The sequence below is a fragment of the Lissotriton helveticus genome, chromosome 3_1 (genome assembly GCF_964261635.1).
Source record: "Lissotriton helveticus chromosome 3_1, aLisHel1.1, whole genome shotgun sequence".
Taxonomy (NCBI): domain Eukaryota; kingdom Metazoa; phylum Chordata; class Amphibia; order Caudata; family Salamandridae; genus Lissotriton; species Lissotriton helveticus.
The window spans coordinates 963,006,092-963,022,534 of NC_136061.1; the positions used below are offsets into that span (position 1 = coordinate 963,006,092).

A 16,443-nucleotide genomic window follows, 5' to 3' on the forward strand; every position below is an offset into this window, starting at 1 on the left:
GCCTAGAAATGACAGCACCGTGCTGGGACCTTGTGTTTTCTCTGGCGCCAGGGGCAAACCCAGGTGTGCCCCTGGCACACCTGGGTGTGCCAGGGGCACTATAAAACTGTCCAGCTGCTGCTGGCAGTCCGCCGAACCGGGCAGTCTCACCAAGAAAAAGTCATCCAGGTAATGCATCACCGTCTCTTTGCCTGTGTGCCACGAAAAAACCCACTGTAAGAAGGTACTGAAACGCTCAAACAAAGCGTACGATATAGAACCCCCGTGTGTGGTGGCATATTTTAAATTCCTGGCCTGTTTGGCAACTCTCATACCTCAACCGGGAACCATCCCGAAACCCCTGCCTCAGCATTCCCGCATCTTCAGTCCGTGGATAAGACACCTAGAAGGTTTCCAGCTGGTCCTGCTTAATTGGCGTATGAGCCTTTTCCCATATTCCCCTGCCCTCCCCTACCTCCTCTGCCCCCGACTGATGCCTGACCGGTGCGGACTGCTGACCCTGACTGCCGCCTCCCGCCCCCCAGCATCGTTCCATGGGTTGGGGCCCCGCACATGTGGAGCACTCGTGCCGGAACTTGCAATATTGTCTCGCACAAGCCCCCTTGTTAAAATCCCAGCACGCTCCCACTGTGGTTCTGATGTTGTTCCCACCTTGCCCCACCCCCCATGGGTGGGGCGAGCTGGAAATGGGCGAGGCGCTAGCGGTAGCCCGCTGGCCGTGTATATCGTTTTACCAAATTTCCCTCCTCCCAGGGTCTGCTGGTATAGATCGGAATCGATTTCCCCCCATTTTGCCTCCGGATCCCAGGCTAGATGTGCCCAGGAACTCTTCATCATAATGCTACCAAGCGTATCCTCCGTACATGACCTGCGCCCGCCGGATCACATCCATGTATTTGAAGAGCGCAAGGAACCTGTCAGGGTACTTCTCATAGTACACACTGGCGAAAATCAAGAAACCCGCTGACCAATTCTCAATGTTCAGGGGCACCCTCAGCCTCTTGGCCAACTCCAGCACCTCCTCCTTGGACCCTTCCTTTGCCGTCAGCTCGGGATGGAGGAGTTTTAGGATATCCACGCACTCACCCTTCCATATCTTCTCCTTGGTGGCCAACGACAAGTGGGCCCCCACAAGTTTTGTGATGCCCATATATGGCAGCTTGCGCACTGTTACATCATGGCTCTCCTTACCTTCCTTACCCTCCTTGAGTGCCCCCACCATCGTCTTTGCCTCCCGAGGCCCCGCTCGTGCCAGGACCTGCCTCCTCCAGCCCCACGCCCGTGTCTCGCACGTACGTCCCTTTACTCAAACGCATCCCCCCACCTCTACCCCAACCCTCGCATCAGTGCCTACCGAGACCCTGGCCTGTGGGGCCCCGCCTGACACGCTCTCCACCCTGATTCGTGTCTTACCTGGCGTCAAGGTTGGCGTCCGCACTGGATTCCGCAGCCTAACCAGTCTTGCAGGTGGAGCCGTCACTCTATCTGCGTTGTGTCCCTGTTGCTCACCTCTCTGCAAGAACCTAGGTACAGCATTATTCAGAGGCCCCGTCCTGACCCTCCCCCCACCCCCACTCCACTATTTCACCTTCCTCCACACTCTCCTCATTGTAATCCAACTGGGCCAAACCGTCCACCTCGGACTCCAGTGCTGTCAGCCCTACACGTTCTTGCCAAAGGCCGCCCTTCATGGGCTCCAGCCTGCTCAATCCTGCCCACTCCCTACAAGCAGGTCTTTCAAGTTCACACTTCTTCTCCTCCGCCTTGTGCGCCACTCTTCTGGATCCTGTCCTGTACTGACGGACCTCTGCGCCGTCCCCCGGTGGCCGCATTGACCCATCGGGTCGGAACTAACGGGGACTTATCGCCTCGTGGGAGCGCGACCGCCCGCATAAGGCAGAGCCGGCCCATCCCCTTGGTGGATTGGAGCCGCATGCTGCTCTCCCGAGCGCCTCGCCATGCTGCCCTGCCAAAATAAATAAGTGGAGTCCGACATCCCGGGGTTAAACCTCTCCCCTAGGCCGCCACATCCCCAACAGTCCCCCCGGGATACCCTCTAATCCCCGACCCACCCCCGCACCGGACGAATGCCCCCCCCCTCCCGCTGAGATGGAGTATACTGCCAGGCCCCGGGCCCTCCCCCACTCTGTGTGTCCCACACCCCGCCCCCCCAACCGCCCACACCCTCCTCCCCGTCACTCCATTCCAAAGACTCCAGTTCCTGGTGAAGTGTGCCCCCAGACCCCTCCCGGTAGCCCCGTACTCCCCCGATACCCAACGTCCCAGCCATCTCTCCCCAATCTCCCACACATGACCCCCGATCAAGCCTGCCATCCGGCGCCCCCTCGCCACCCCCCTGCGTCTAGCGCCGGAACGGAACCCCTGCGCAAAAGATCCCTAACCTCTCCCCGCCCATCTCCCGTAACGCCTGGGAGACCCTCCTGCTCCCTTCCCACCTGCCCTTTCCCCCCGGAATCTGTGGCCTGTGCTGCACCTCAGTGCCCCTGGGCTCCCCTTTCGGTCCTTCTGGCAGCCCCCGCCCCCCCTTGCCCTCTCCCCCTCCTCAGCGCTGTCAATCAGGAATGGCGAAGACCCACTGCTTTTCCCCAGCGTGGAGGGGTCCGCCCCACTGCTCCGCTCCTGCCCTGGTACCACTACCTCTGTCTTATTAATCCGCTTCTGCTTCTGTGAGCCATGCCCCCACCCGCTTCACTCCCCGTGTCTCTTGCTCCCCCCTGGGCTGAGCCACTCCCCCAGCCCCATCCTTGAAAACTGACGCAGGCCACGGGGCCATGCCCTGTCTCCCACCTTGTGGCCGTTTTACAGGCAAGGCCGCGTGCGCTGTGCGACCGCTCCCCTCCGCCTCCGCTATCACCCTCTGTGAGAAAGTGGCTCTATATATACTGGACTAGAAGGCAGTACAGTGTGTATAGAGTCCACCAACCCCAGAGGTATAACAGAGGGTAAAGTCAGAACAAGTGGTAGCTTGGTCGAGCAGTAAGGCAGTACCAGAGGAGAGTGTAAAGCATTTGATGTACACACTCAGTCAGCAAAAGGTTTCGCTCTCTCAAGGACTGAACTCCAGGCCAATTGATTGTATATAAAAAGATATGGTTGTTTTATTTTTAGAACCAACAGTTATAAAAATATACTTTTCAAGTTACGAGTACTCTCATGTAAATACTTTGCAGAGGAGCAATACGTTTGTACATACAATAGTTACAGGTTAGCTAATAAGCAATACAGTTCTGAAACACACTCTAGCATTGAGTTCAATGGGTTTTCATAGGAAAGTACAGTTGGTTACTTTATGGATTACTTTGGTAGTTCCAGGACTAGATCTTGGATTCAGTCCTCGGGTCTAAGCTGAAACCAGATTAGCAAAAACGTTTTAGTTACTGTGATGATTTTTCCTGAATATAAAGCTGTTTTAAAAGTTCCCACTTAGAAACTTTTCAAGGTGATTCTCACAATGTTATTCAATCGGAGGAAATTCAGGTTACAGGTAAAGTATGATCGCGTTACTTTTGTAACCCAGCACTAGTCTCCTAGGGTCAGCACTGGGGGCTTAACTCAAAACAGGTAGGTAATTGCGTTTCAGTATTTTGTACGATTTTTAAAGAATATTTGCAGTTTCAAAAGTAGACACTTAGAAGAAATTTCATAGAAAAGCAGTCAATGGGTTCCTATGGAGAAAATACAAGTTACTAGTAAACCCACTAGGGATTACTTTTGCGGTTCAGTACTGGGCTGAAAGGTACAGTACTGGCTTCTCTCCTGATCACAGGTGAGTATTTTCGAATTCGGACTTCGGCTGATTTTATAGGAATATTTTCAGTTTTCAAAACTTCACACTTAGAAAATGTTTGAGTCTAAAATGGGTCAATTTTATCCAATGGCAGGTAAGTGAATTACCGGGTTCTGAGTCTGCAGGCGTCGGCTGGTTTGTCGAGGAGGGTCTTTGGGCACTGGACTTTGGATCCCAGTCGCTGGGGGGACGTCCTCGTGGTCTTGGTTTGGGTTGGCCCGGTCCGGCCTCGGCTGGTGCAGAGTGGGCTGGTCTGGAGCTTCCTGGTGGGCACCAGGTGGGTTGTTGCAGCAGAGCCTCTGCTGATGGGAGTCCCAATCGTCGAGAGGGTCAAGGCAGGCAGGTCCTCTGGGTGTCCAAAGGTTGCTGTCCGCGGAGGTCGCCGGGTTTAGGCACGAGCAGGTTCCAGGATCAACAGGCTGGTAGGGTTGGGGCCAAGTCAGTTATTGTTGTCCTGTTGTTAGCAGCTGCGTAGCGGGTCATCTTCTTCTTGATCTTCTTTCTTCATTTTTGATACCGGGATCTGAGGAAGTAAGGTTCAGGGAGCCCCTAAATACAAACTTTAGGGGCGTTACAGGTAGGGCAAGGGCAGGGACCAATGGGTCCCTGTCTTGGGGTGAGTACACCCCCAAGCCTGCTCCTCTCCTGTAGGAGGGGGGCAGGAGCCTAGCTGGGATTGGGCAGAACTCTCCATCTACAAGATGGCCGTAGCCCGGGGTCGTGCTTCACCTTGCCTCCTCCACCTGAGGGGTGGAGTTGGCACAGTTTGGCACACCCCCTTCCTGACATAGTTTTTCCCGCCAGTCTTCCCGCCAGAGTGGGGGTAGGACTGGTGTGGGGCTGGTTGCTGGGTACAGCAAATGGTCTGGGGAAGCTCTCAGAGACGGTATGCCTTTGAAGCTTCCCCCTGTTCATCCTGGGGGAGGAGACATAGCACCTCGCCCAGGATGTGCTCTGTTGCAGACCCAGGAGAGCGAGGGGCTCTCCACCCAGGGGTCCAGCAACATGTCAGCTGGGTGGCAGCCTCTGCAGCCACTCAGACCAGACGTGGATTTTAGGTTCGGGTTTTTGGGTGGCATCTGTAAGTTGCCCTCTCGTGCATGTTACATTAAATCCCACACTGGCATCAGTGCGGGTTTCATGTGCTGAGAAGTTTGGCACCAAACTTGTCAGTCTTCAGTGAAGCCATTATGGTGCTGTGGAGTTTGTGAATGACAACCTCCCAGCACCATATACTCTTAAATGGCAACACAGTACTTACAGTGCCCAGGAATGGCCCTGGGTACTGTAGGGGCACAGGGCTCATGCACCTGGGCCCTCACCTCTGGCATAGGGCACCCAGCTTGAGGAGTGACTGATGTATGCCAGGGCAGTGGGTTCTGTGGGCATGGCACACAGGGATGTATGCCATGTCGACTCTTGCTTTAGTTCTGTACTTAGGCACTCAGCCTGCAAATGCAGTGTGTGGGAGCCAGGGTACAGGGCCCCTGAAGGTGGCACAATAAGTGCTGCAGCCCTCAGGTGTCTTCTCTGGTCACCATGCCCTGAGTACCTAGGGTACCATTTACTAGGGGCTAACAAGGGCCAGAGATGCCAATTGGGTATTTTGTTTCAGCATAGCTTTTCTTTGTAGGGAAGGAACACAGGCCCTGGGTACCTGATTGGCAGGGACCCAGGGCACACTCAGTCAAAGTACATCAGCAGTTCAGAAAAAAGTGGGGGCATACCAAGGCAAGAAAGATGGCACTTTCTCACACCCTCTTCCTGGCGCGCCGTGGCTCACATGCTATAACCGCCGCCATGATGCCACTCGCTGCTCTCCTGGGGGGCCTCACCTTGATGTCGGGACGCAGCAAGTCTGTACGTCCTGCGTCCTCCAAGAGGTGAATTGCCTCCAACATGCGCGGGTCCTTAAGTTGCGCCATCGACATCGGCTGCGGCCTCAGAAACTGCTCACGGTAAGCGGCGCTCTCTTCCTCTGCTGACTGCGATCGCCGCAGGCTGTCCAGCGAGATGTCGCCACAACCACGACTCTAACGCTATGCCACTGGCCACGCTAACCGCCCAATGCACAAGCCAAACACCAAACTGAACTGACAAGGCCACAAAGCTCAGCACAAAGCTCAGCTGTCAACAACCCTCCCCCGACGGCTGTCGTGTCACGAACCACCAAAATGGTGGCCCGTGACACGAGATGGATGGTTATGTACCCAGCCAGCCCAAAGATCGCCCAGCCCTACCCCAAGGAGCCCTACCACCCCCCAAAGAAGCCCAACCATCCCACTGGGCTCTGACTGCCCCCGGGCCCAAAAACCCCTGGGAGTGGTAGGCCTCCTGCTGGTCGGCCGTCCCCCCAAAGCCGTAGTTTCCCTCGTCATCGTTCGTAGAAACTGCCCCTAACTAGATGCTTATCAGGGGCGTAATACAGGCCCCCGCAGCCGACATGGTGCGGGGGGCCCCTAGCTCCAAGGGGACCCCTCTGCACTGAACTCTGGCCGGGAGAGCTCCTGATTGAGCCCGGAGGGGGCCCCCCTAAGTACCGTGCAGGGAGGCCCCTCACTTTTCGTTACGCCAGTGATGCTTATCTAGATGAGGTAGAGAGCCAGTGTTGGTCCAGGTTCTGTATTTTAAGCTTAGGACTGGTATAGTACTATTGAATTGTATTACCCATAACTGGGGCACTCGGTATGTACATACAAAACAGTGTTAGAGTTGCTTGCACTGGTTTCAATTTGTCTGTTTGTTTGTCTGTTGTATGCTGTTCCAAGAGTAAAATTACTTTGGCCCTTATTTAATGATCTGGATATTCAGAATTTGTGATCATCACAGGATTTGATGAAGACTGAGGCTTCAAGCACTGTGGAATTTTCAATGTCTTGCTAGTTGCTAGTAGCTTGGATAAACATTTGCCTCTCTGTTGATCCAACATAATGCCATTTATTACTGTATGTATGTGAATTTTGACGATAATTCGTTTTATTGACTTTGAAATGTTTTATGGATTGCATCCGAAGTGAACTGATGGCTGACTTTTGTCAACCTTTCATGGACTTTATTTAGAGGGTGCACATTTTGAAGATTTTTTCCCCAAAACCCTCTTCTATTTTTCACAAAAAATGTACACATATGTGACTGCATTGAAGTTATGCGCAACTGGGCTTTCGTGGGAAAATAAGGAATGTGATGGCGTTTTTCATATAGCATACACCACATTTTCACATTTCGTATGCAAATGTAATTTGATTTACCCTTCTCACATGAGTGTCTAGTCACCTGCAAAGAATTCCGTCGTATAAAATGATGATTTCAAGTCCCCATTCACATATTGTGAGAGATGGAGAGTAAAAGGAAAAGTAATTTTGTATTTAGACCATGTTGCATTTATGAATTCAAGTTCAGGACAAATATGCTTGGTCATAGGGATACAGAATGCAGTAAGTATCGCAAACCTTGTCACGGCAAATAATCCTGAACTACACAAACCTACCCTTGTGAATTAAAAATAAATAACACAGCCCTGCTATTAAAACTCGCTATCTCACACAGCTGTGGCTCCAATGCTTAAAATAAAAATGTCTTTATTCCACATACTTTATTTATTGTGGGGGGAAAAAATAACATAAAACATAGTTTTGTGATTTTTCTGTCTTAATGGCGCCTTCTGTTCTCACTTGAAATATTTTGCTCACGTGCAATGTTTTACAGGGTCTGCATTTTTTTAGATGAGTTGAAAATCAATGCAGAAAGGGAGTCTTTGCCTATGTTCTTAGAGGAAACACCCTCAAGCACGACCACAGTGTCTGAGCTTACTCTCAATATTTAATCTTTTGCATAATAATTGTGAGAATATGTAATGTAGTTTACAGGAGGATCCTTCTAAATTATTATACGTAAGAAGGGAACACTCAACCTCAAAGTGAAGACGTTTTACAACTACTGCAGTATATCATGAAGCAGTAAGACACTTACCAGCAGAACCTCTACTTTTAGTAGACAAATTTGATTTGATTTGATATATCTGTTTTGCTACAGATGCTTGCAAGCATGGCCCGTGCAGGCAAGAGCGGTGGGGTGGTGGGTGGGGTGGGGTACAAGTCGACAAACGACGAAAAGGCAAACTTAAATAAAAAAACAAAAAACACTTACCTTGTGCTCGCCACATCGCCAACTCGATGATGCACTGAGCACAAGGTAAGTGGTTTTTCTTTTTTTAAATTTAAGGTTCCTCTGTGTCGTCTGTCCACTAACCCCACCCCACCCCGCCTCACCGCTCTTACCTGCACAGGCCGTGCCTGGATGCTTGATTTCTTAGAGACACGAAGATATGACGTGACAGATGATGAGCAAAAATTTGCATTTCACTCCACCAGTTTAACTATCCCACATGTGCAAAATCTGTTAATGAAAGACAGATTCCTTTTTCTCTCACTTTCTTTTGTATTGCCAAAAAGAGCAACCTGATATATCACTGCGTCTCCGAGCTGGTGTAATGTGTCCGTTGCCGGGATTTAAGATGTAGTCATTTTAGTCCTGAGGCATGGGCATTTGATAGGCTGTCTTTAATTCCTAGAAGGGATGAATTAAGTATAAGGTACTGTATTGTTAAAGGGAAGTTTACTCTTATAACAAGAAACCTTGATTACTCAGCTCTTGACCTTCTGGTCTTGCGCTCCTCTCCCCTCTTCTGACAGCTCCTGACAGCACCTCAAGACCGGGATTGGTACCCCAGTCCCTGATGCCTCCAGCCACTGCTCAGAGGTCTGCTGGTTAGGCATTTCTTTCTGCTCAGCTGGGGTTGAATATCAACAGAGGCCCATTATTATTTTAATTTTATTGGGGGGTAATATTACAATCCAATTATAGACACTTCCTTTGGGGTAAGATGTTGTTCCATCTGTTTTTGCTACCTTTTTCCTGCCTCATTGCCATTTCTACTCCCCGCCCCCCTCTCCCTCCTCCTTGACAGCCCCTGCCACCTCCCAGGACTACTTATGGAGGCCACTGCACATACGCGTACCTGGCGTGCTGATGGCACACCAAAGGCAATCTCGTCTGCACCTGTCCATGCCTGGACCACGGCCCGCACCAATACCTCGGCCCTCCCACCATCCACCGCTAGACCTCCAAGGAGCTCCTGGCCCTGGACCCTGTACGTAGAGGACGTGAAGCAGTTGTTGGACAACTGCTTCACGTCCTCTCTGCGATCAACCAAAGGACCCCTCACCTGCCACCACTGCTGATTCGCCTGCCACACAGGACCTCCTTCCTGAATGGAACCCCACACCACTCCCAGTCAAAAGACTACAAACAACCCTCACCAGCTCCAATGTATCCTGCTCAATGCCCGCTCCCTCTGTAAACACGGCACAGAAATCTGGAATACTTTCACCACCCTCTCCCTAGACGTTGCCTTTTCATCACCAAAACCTGGATCAATCCCTCCTTGAATCTCAACATCGCCACCGCCACTCCCGACAGCTATAAGATGATTCACCAAGACTGCTCCAAAAACACGGAGGAGTCACCAGCCTCATCTTCAGGGAAACTATACGATGCACTGTCATCAAAAACAACCTTACATCTCTCAAGGAGCATGTCAACTTCCGGCAACCGACTGGCGCTAAAACCACAAGAAGAGGCACTTTCACCTACAGACTTCCGGGACCTCATCCAGGTTTCTGCAACATCATCTCCAACCCTCATCATCCCCCTAACCATCGAGTCCCACCACTAAATCCTACTCAGCAGACTCCTTTTCCATGTTGACAACCCCAACAACGTCAACTCCATCTCCCTCCTGGAGAACTTGAGCAACACCGACCTCACCCAACTGGTTACCGAACCCATACACAAAGCCAGAAACGCACTCAACTCCACCTTTACCTCCAGAGACAAAGTCAAATTCACCCATTTCACAAATCTCACCTGAATCGACCATTCCACCGTCCTCTTCACCATCTCCGATCCCCAGCACACAGCTGACAAACACCATTACCCCTTCCACAGAAGCTGGAGCAAGGCAATCAAGACTCAGTGGACTCAGGCCTTCAGCTCCACAAAACCCAAAACGGCAGCAGACCTCGACCAGGGCATACCGAACTTCTCCATCTGGATCAGCAAATGTGCCGACAGAGTCGCTACATGAAAACCAGCAAAAAACAACAAAACTTCAAAAGAAGCGAGTCGGTACACCCCAGAGCTCAAAACTACCAAACGCAGCTGCTACTGACTCAAAAAGATATGGTGAACCACTAAGAATCCCTCTGACAGTGCCACACACAAAGCAACCCTCATCAACTACCACCTATGTCTCAAAGAACCCAAGTGAGCAGCTGTTACCACCTGCATTGATACCGCGGCTAATCACATGAAGGAGCTCTTCAAAATAGTACAAGAATTCTACAACCCAGCATCCACAGAGAACACCATTCACCCCTCCCAAGAACCCTGCGACACCCTTTCGGACTACTACTAAGACAGCATAATCGCCACCTTCTACAACAACTTCGACCATCTCTCAGTCTCGGTAAACTCAACCTCCCAGCAGACACCAGCCGAACGATCACCACCTAGTCTCCACTCACCACTCACATCTCCACAACCGTCATGTTGTCTATCCACTCCAAGGCACCCACAACCCCTGCCCCCACCATCTCGTCAACCTCTGAACCAGTCAGATCAGCACGGAACTCACTGGTATCATCAACACCTCCATCTCCACAGTGACCTTCCAGAAAAGATGAAAACACACACAGGGCAGACCGCTCCTTAAGAAACCCTCTGCTAAACCCAGCGAGCTCAAAAACTGCAGAACGATCTCCTTGCTCCTCTACCCAGCCAAAGTACTGGAGAAAGCCATCAATCAACTGCTCACTGAATAGCTGGAACACAACCACCTTCTTGATACCTCACAATTAGGATTCCGTACCAACCACAGCCCCATGATCATGCTGATTGCTGCCACAGATGACATCAGAACCCTTTTCGACCATGGAGAAACTGTGGCACTTATCCTCCTCAAGCTCTCTGCTGCGTTCAACACTGTCTCTCACCACATTCTAATCAACACACTTTACAACATCGTCATACAGCAAAATGCCCTTAAGTGGATCGCCTCCTTACTTACAGGCTACGAATTTCGTTGCGCGCACTGCATCACCAAATGCAATGCAGTGCGCTCAACGAAATTTGTTTTATTTATTTTTATGTTTACTTACCTGTTAAGGTCCGGATTCCATACATTACTACCCCCGACCCTGCCCCTCCCCCTCCCCACGTCACCGCCCGGCCGGTACTACCACTACCGGACGCCGCTGGTTCCAATAGGCCTCCGTATCACTCTAGCACCGAGTTATGATAATCCGGATCCAGCTATGTTGCCCGAATGGGCTGAGGCAAATCTGGAATCCTGGGGCAAGTTAATGGGCATCCTAGTGAAATATGCTGAGAGCGACAGGATGAAATTGCAGCTGGAAATAGAGAGTGTGGAGACAGAATTGGGTAAAATGGAAACTAATGAAAATGTTAAAAAAATGAGAGAGGAAATGATGGTCAGACTGGTTAAAGAGGAAGAAATCATAAAGAAAATAAAAGCGTTTAAATTCGAACGTGATCGGCTGGACTATTTAAATGGACAAATCTTTACATTCGCCCGCAGATATGACAATATTAAAGCATGGGTCGGAGAATCTGGGCAAAAACCACGAGATGAAGCAACGGCTTCAGCCTCATCCACAGACCTGAGCTCAGCAGCTGAGAGTGACACAGAAGGAGATCCCGCGAAAACGCAGCGGATGGGGTTTACCAAATGATCCCTGGCACAGGAGGTAAGCTGCCTCTGCGAAAACCGCCGGGATACTCTTAGGCCCAGGATGCAAGCAGGCAACAAACAAAACAACAAAGGGCCAATTACAAGCGGCTCCAGCGACGGAAATGCCACGAGAGAAAAAATAAGTGGAGAAAAGAAGGCAAACCGGGGCAAGTGGAACAGGTTTCAAAATCGACTACAGCCACCAGCACCAACTCAATAATAAGCCTGACTGATATAAAGCTGACACAAAAAGATGAGGCGATTTTAGGGCTGGGACTGACATATTGTCCACCTTGCGATTTAAATTATGCAAATACACGAATGGATGCGTTCAGGTTCGTGAGAAAATTGATGTTGAACAAATTCCATCGTTTACAACCGTATAAAAGGACCAGAGCAGAAACATTACAAAGTCCTTCTTTATTGACGGTTGTAGACCGCCCGGCATTTGAGGAAATTTGGGAACTCCAACAAGAGAGCACCAATACAGATAATATACAGGTATCAACTTCTGCGGATAATATGGTAACTTGCAGCACACCTTTCAAATTAAAATCAACCGTCCAACCGATCATGACACATGATAATCTTGATGTATACCAGGAACTGATCACGCAGGATCTGAAAAAACTCTATGTCACCACAAATAAGAAACAATCCGCCATTAACAAACAGAACCAATGTTACAGAAACATGATTAAAAAATTGGATTCCGCCCAAAATGTTATCGTGAGACAAGCCGACAAGGGTGGGAACATTGTCCTTTGGCCTCGCAGTTTATACATTAAAGAAGCAGAATTGCAACTAGGGGATCCCTCATGTTATATGAAAAGTAACATTATGGCCATCAAAACGGCATGGGCTGAGCAAAATTCAAAGTTAATGGCATGGAGAAGTGGTGGCTTAATTTCCAATGATGAATTTCGCTTTTTGAAAAAAGAACATCCTGTAATTCCGACATTTTATTTAATCCCAAAGATCCACAAAAATATTGAGGCGCCGCCTGGCAGACCTATAATCTCAGCCATTGACAGTTCAACGGGAAATGTCTCTAAATACATTGACTTCTTTTTGCAAGATTGGGTAAAACATTTGAAATCTTATGTAAGGGACACTACTGACTTTATCTGCAAATTGGAAAAGATAACCTGGAGCACGGATTTTGTATTAATGACTCTTGATGTCCCCTCGTTATATATGTCTATTAGGCATGGTGACGGCATTACTGTTTTCTACAAGCTGTAGAATATTATCTAGGCAAACGCCCTATGAATTTCACCAACCACAACAAGATGATCATCACTATGTTAAAATTATGTCTGGAACAAAACTTTTTTGTATTCAACAATCAGGTATTTCAACAGTTAAGAGGTGTGGCCATGGGGGCCTGCTTCTCCCCCAGCTTTGCGTGCTTGCACTTGGGGCTGTGGGAGGAGCGGGTCCTCATGGATCAACACAGGGACATCATGGCGAATAATGTAGTATTGTACCTGAGGTGGATGTATATCGTTACCACGCATACTTTTACAACGCATGCCTTTATCACGCAACTTTTACAGCGCAAGTCGTTACAACGACTTGCGTTGGGGGCGCTGGATAGTGAATAGTTTAATTTACTATTCCAACTCCAGTCCCCGTGGATAGTAGGGAAGGTTTTGGATAGTAAATTAAACTATTACCTATCCTAGAGCGCCCCCAGGGCAAGTCGTTGTAACGATTTGCGTTGTAAAAGTTGCGTGGTAAAGGTAGTGCGTGGTAAAAGTTGCGTTGTAAGCGCTGTTTACCCCTGAGGTATATAGATGATATTTGTATGGTGTGGAAGGGGTCAAAGAGCGGTGCTGAGACCTTTGTAGAAGAGTTGAACAACAATAGTTTTAATTTAAATTTTACATCTGAAATTAATAGGGAATCAGTATGTTTTTTGGATGTTGAGGTGCTTGTTGAGAACAGCCGCCTGGCAACTAGGTTGCACAGGAAGGCAACCGTGGGAAATACGGTGCTACATGCAGCTAGTCAACACCCGCGGCATCTCATTCGCAGCATCCCTTATAGGGAGATGCTGCGATTGAGATGGATCTGCAGTTCGGAATCAGAGTGTGCCAAAGCCCAAGAGGCAAGTAAGAAGCGTTTTTTGGAAAGGGGGTATGCTGAGGAGACAATCAAAAAAGCCATTGTCTGTACTAGATCAATTTCGAGACAACAGTCTTTAATCCCCAAGTCCAAGAAAGATAATCTTGAGGTTGACACTACACAAATTCAATCAAGAGTCATCTTAACGTATAATAAACAACATTCTGAGATCAGGAAAATCTTTAACAAAAATTGGAATTTGGTGAAGGGGGATCCGGTAATTGGTGGTTTGGTGGCCAACAAACCCGAATTGACATTCAGAAGATCCCCTTTGATGGCCAATGCCTTGGTCAGTAACAGTCTTGACACTACAACGTCGGACACTTGGATGGCCTTAAGTAAAGGTTTTAAGAAATGTATGTCATGCAAGGCCTGTCGTTTTGGCATTAACAAAACTCACTATTCAAGTCCCTTTAAGAGTAAACCAATACCTATCAGCAAAAGATTGACGTGCAAAATGGAATATGTGGTCTATGTGCTGCAGTGTCCATGTGGGCTAAGTTATGTGGGCAGCACCCGTTTGCCCGCCCACAAACGGATTCTGCAGCACAATAGAGCTATTTCAGGAAAAGACCAGGCATGCCCTGTGGCTCGTCACTTCGAGCTAAAACAGGAAAGTGACCCTAAAAATCTCCAATACTTTTTGGTTGACACCATCTTACCCTTGAAATGTGGATAGGGAAGCCAAATTGCGTCTCTTAGAGACGCGTTACATATTGGAGTTAGATAGTGAAAGCCCAGGGGGATTAAATGCCAGTGAAGATTTATACACCTGTCTCTAGATAAAATTGATGTTTAATGAATCTGAAATATATGAGGAGTTGCGATGTAGCCATTGAAACATGTCTGGTTAGCAGGTTAAGAAAGTGACCATATAAATAACTAGGATAATATTACAAGATGTGTATCTCCTAGAAATGTTTCAATAATAACGCTTGGTCAATAGCAGATTCATTTGTTTTTAGCACTGTAGAAATATATGATTTTTAAGCACTTGCACTAATGAAATTTATACACACGATCTACAGCACTTACATGAGGTTCTAAAAAAATAATTTATCAGATGCTGCACATAGTTTGAAAATGCTCACATGAGCTTAATTATGTTTGGAGATTCAAATAATCATTTGTGTGGAATTCTAAACAATCGGCTGGTACAGATTGCAAATAGCACTTTATATACTGGCAAATTGAATTAATTTGGACAAAGAACATTTGATATATTGATATATTTATTTATTAATTTGTAAATAGGCATGTATATATGTGTATTTAATAATTTTTACAAAAATAATATTTATATGTATTTTCTTATGTATATTTATATAGGATGATCAAATTGATATTTTAGACACCATGTCTTTTATATATTGTCCAAATGCCACAGATTTAATGTAGGGTTTCCTCACTTTCTATTTCTGTATAATGAGCAGCTTGTTCGTGCACTTTTTTTTAACTATAAATGCCTACCTCAATGTCTATGACACGTCATGTGATCAAGCCTCTTGGTGGAGGCGAAACGCGTCATGGCGGATTGTTGGCTTACTATTTTGCACTAATAAAGCACTAAGAAAAAAATACACCAGTACCTGGGTCCACACTTCGTTGTTCTTTTCCGTGAAGGGAAGCGTTGAATGGCGATTTCGGCTATATATATACATATACGTATATATATATATAGCCAGTAGGTATATATAGTTAGGATTGTTTTCCATAGGGAAATCACAACATTCTATTGGGAATAACTTTGGCGCCAGTTGAGGAATCTTCCTGAAATTTTGCCTTGCGGCGCTCCGGTCCTTCCCTGAAAGTTTGAGGGGGATTCGTCAAGCGGGGGCCGAGATAAAAGGGGGGTCCCAAAATGTGTTTTCCCCATGTTAATTTCCATAGGGCGGTTGGACTCACTTTTAGCCCGAACGGCTGAATGGTTTTCCACCAAACTTGGCAAAATTGTAGGGACTGGTAGCCCGATGTGCCTTTGCTATGTCTCAAGATATGTGCTCCAGTGGTTTTTATGAAAATTAACTTTGAAAAAATATATATTGAGCTACATTGGGCTATATATATGTTAGAGCCCAAATGTAGCCCAATGTAGCCCAATGTAGCCCAATGTAGCCCAAAGATGGCCACCAGAGACAAAAAAAAACAAATGTAGCCCAAATATCAGCCAGATGTAGCCCAACTATAGCCCAATGACAGAATGTCCCAGAGTGTTCTAAAGAACAACTAGAGCGCTAACAGTCTTACTTATGACAAAAGTATGGCACACCTGAAGTCATCTTGATTGGAATAAAGTGTTAACACTTAAAACATTTAATTTGAAAAGGAACAAAATGAGGGGGTTCATTTTGCCATAGAAATTATGATTAGTGCTGAAGAAAGAAAAATTAGGGCACATTTTGAGTGACTTCTCAAATCCTCTTATATTTCATTAAAAGAATTCTGATATGCAGTCTCCCAAGATGGCCACCAGAGACAAAAGAGCCCAAATGTAGCCCAATTATCAGCCAGATGTAGCCCAACTGTAGCCCAATGACAGAATGTCCCAGAGTGTTCTAAAGAACAACTAGAACGCTAACAGTCTTACTTATGACAAAAGTATGGCACACCTGAAGTCATCTTGATTGGAATAAAGTGGTAACACTTAATACATTTAATTTGAAAAGGAACAAAATGAGGGGTTTCATTTTGCCAT

The 16,443-nt window shown here is 47.7% G+C and overlaps 1 protein-coding gene across 1 annotated transcript in view; it reads left to right on the forward strand.

Moving 5' to 3' along the window:
• Positions 1-16,443, forward strand: part of DRC11 (dynein regulatory complex subunit 11) — a 951,413-nt gene that overhangs the window by 21,380 nt on the left and 913,590 nt on the right. The window lies entirely within an intron of this gene.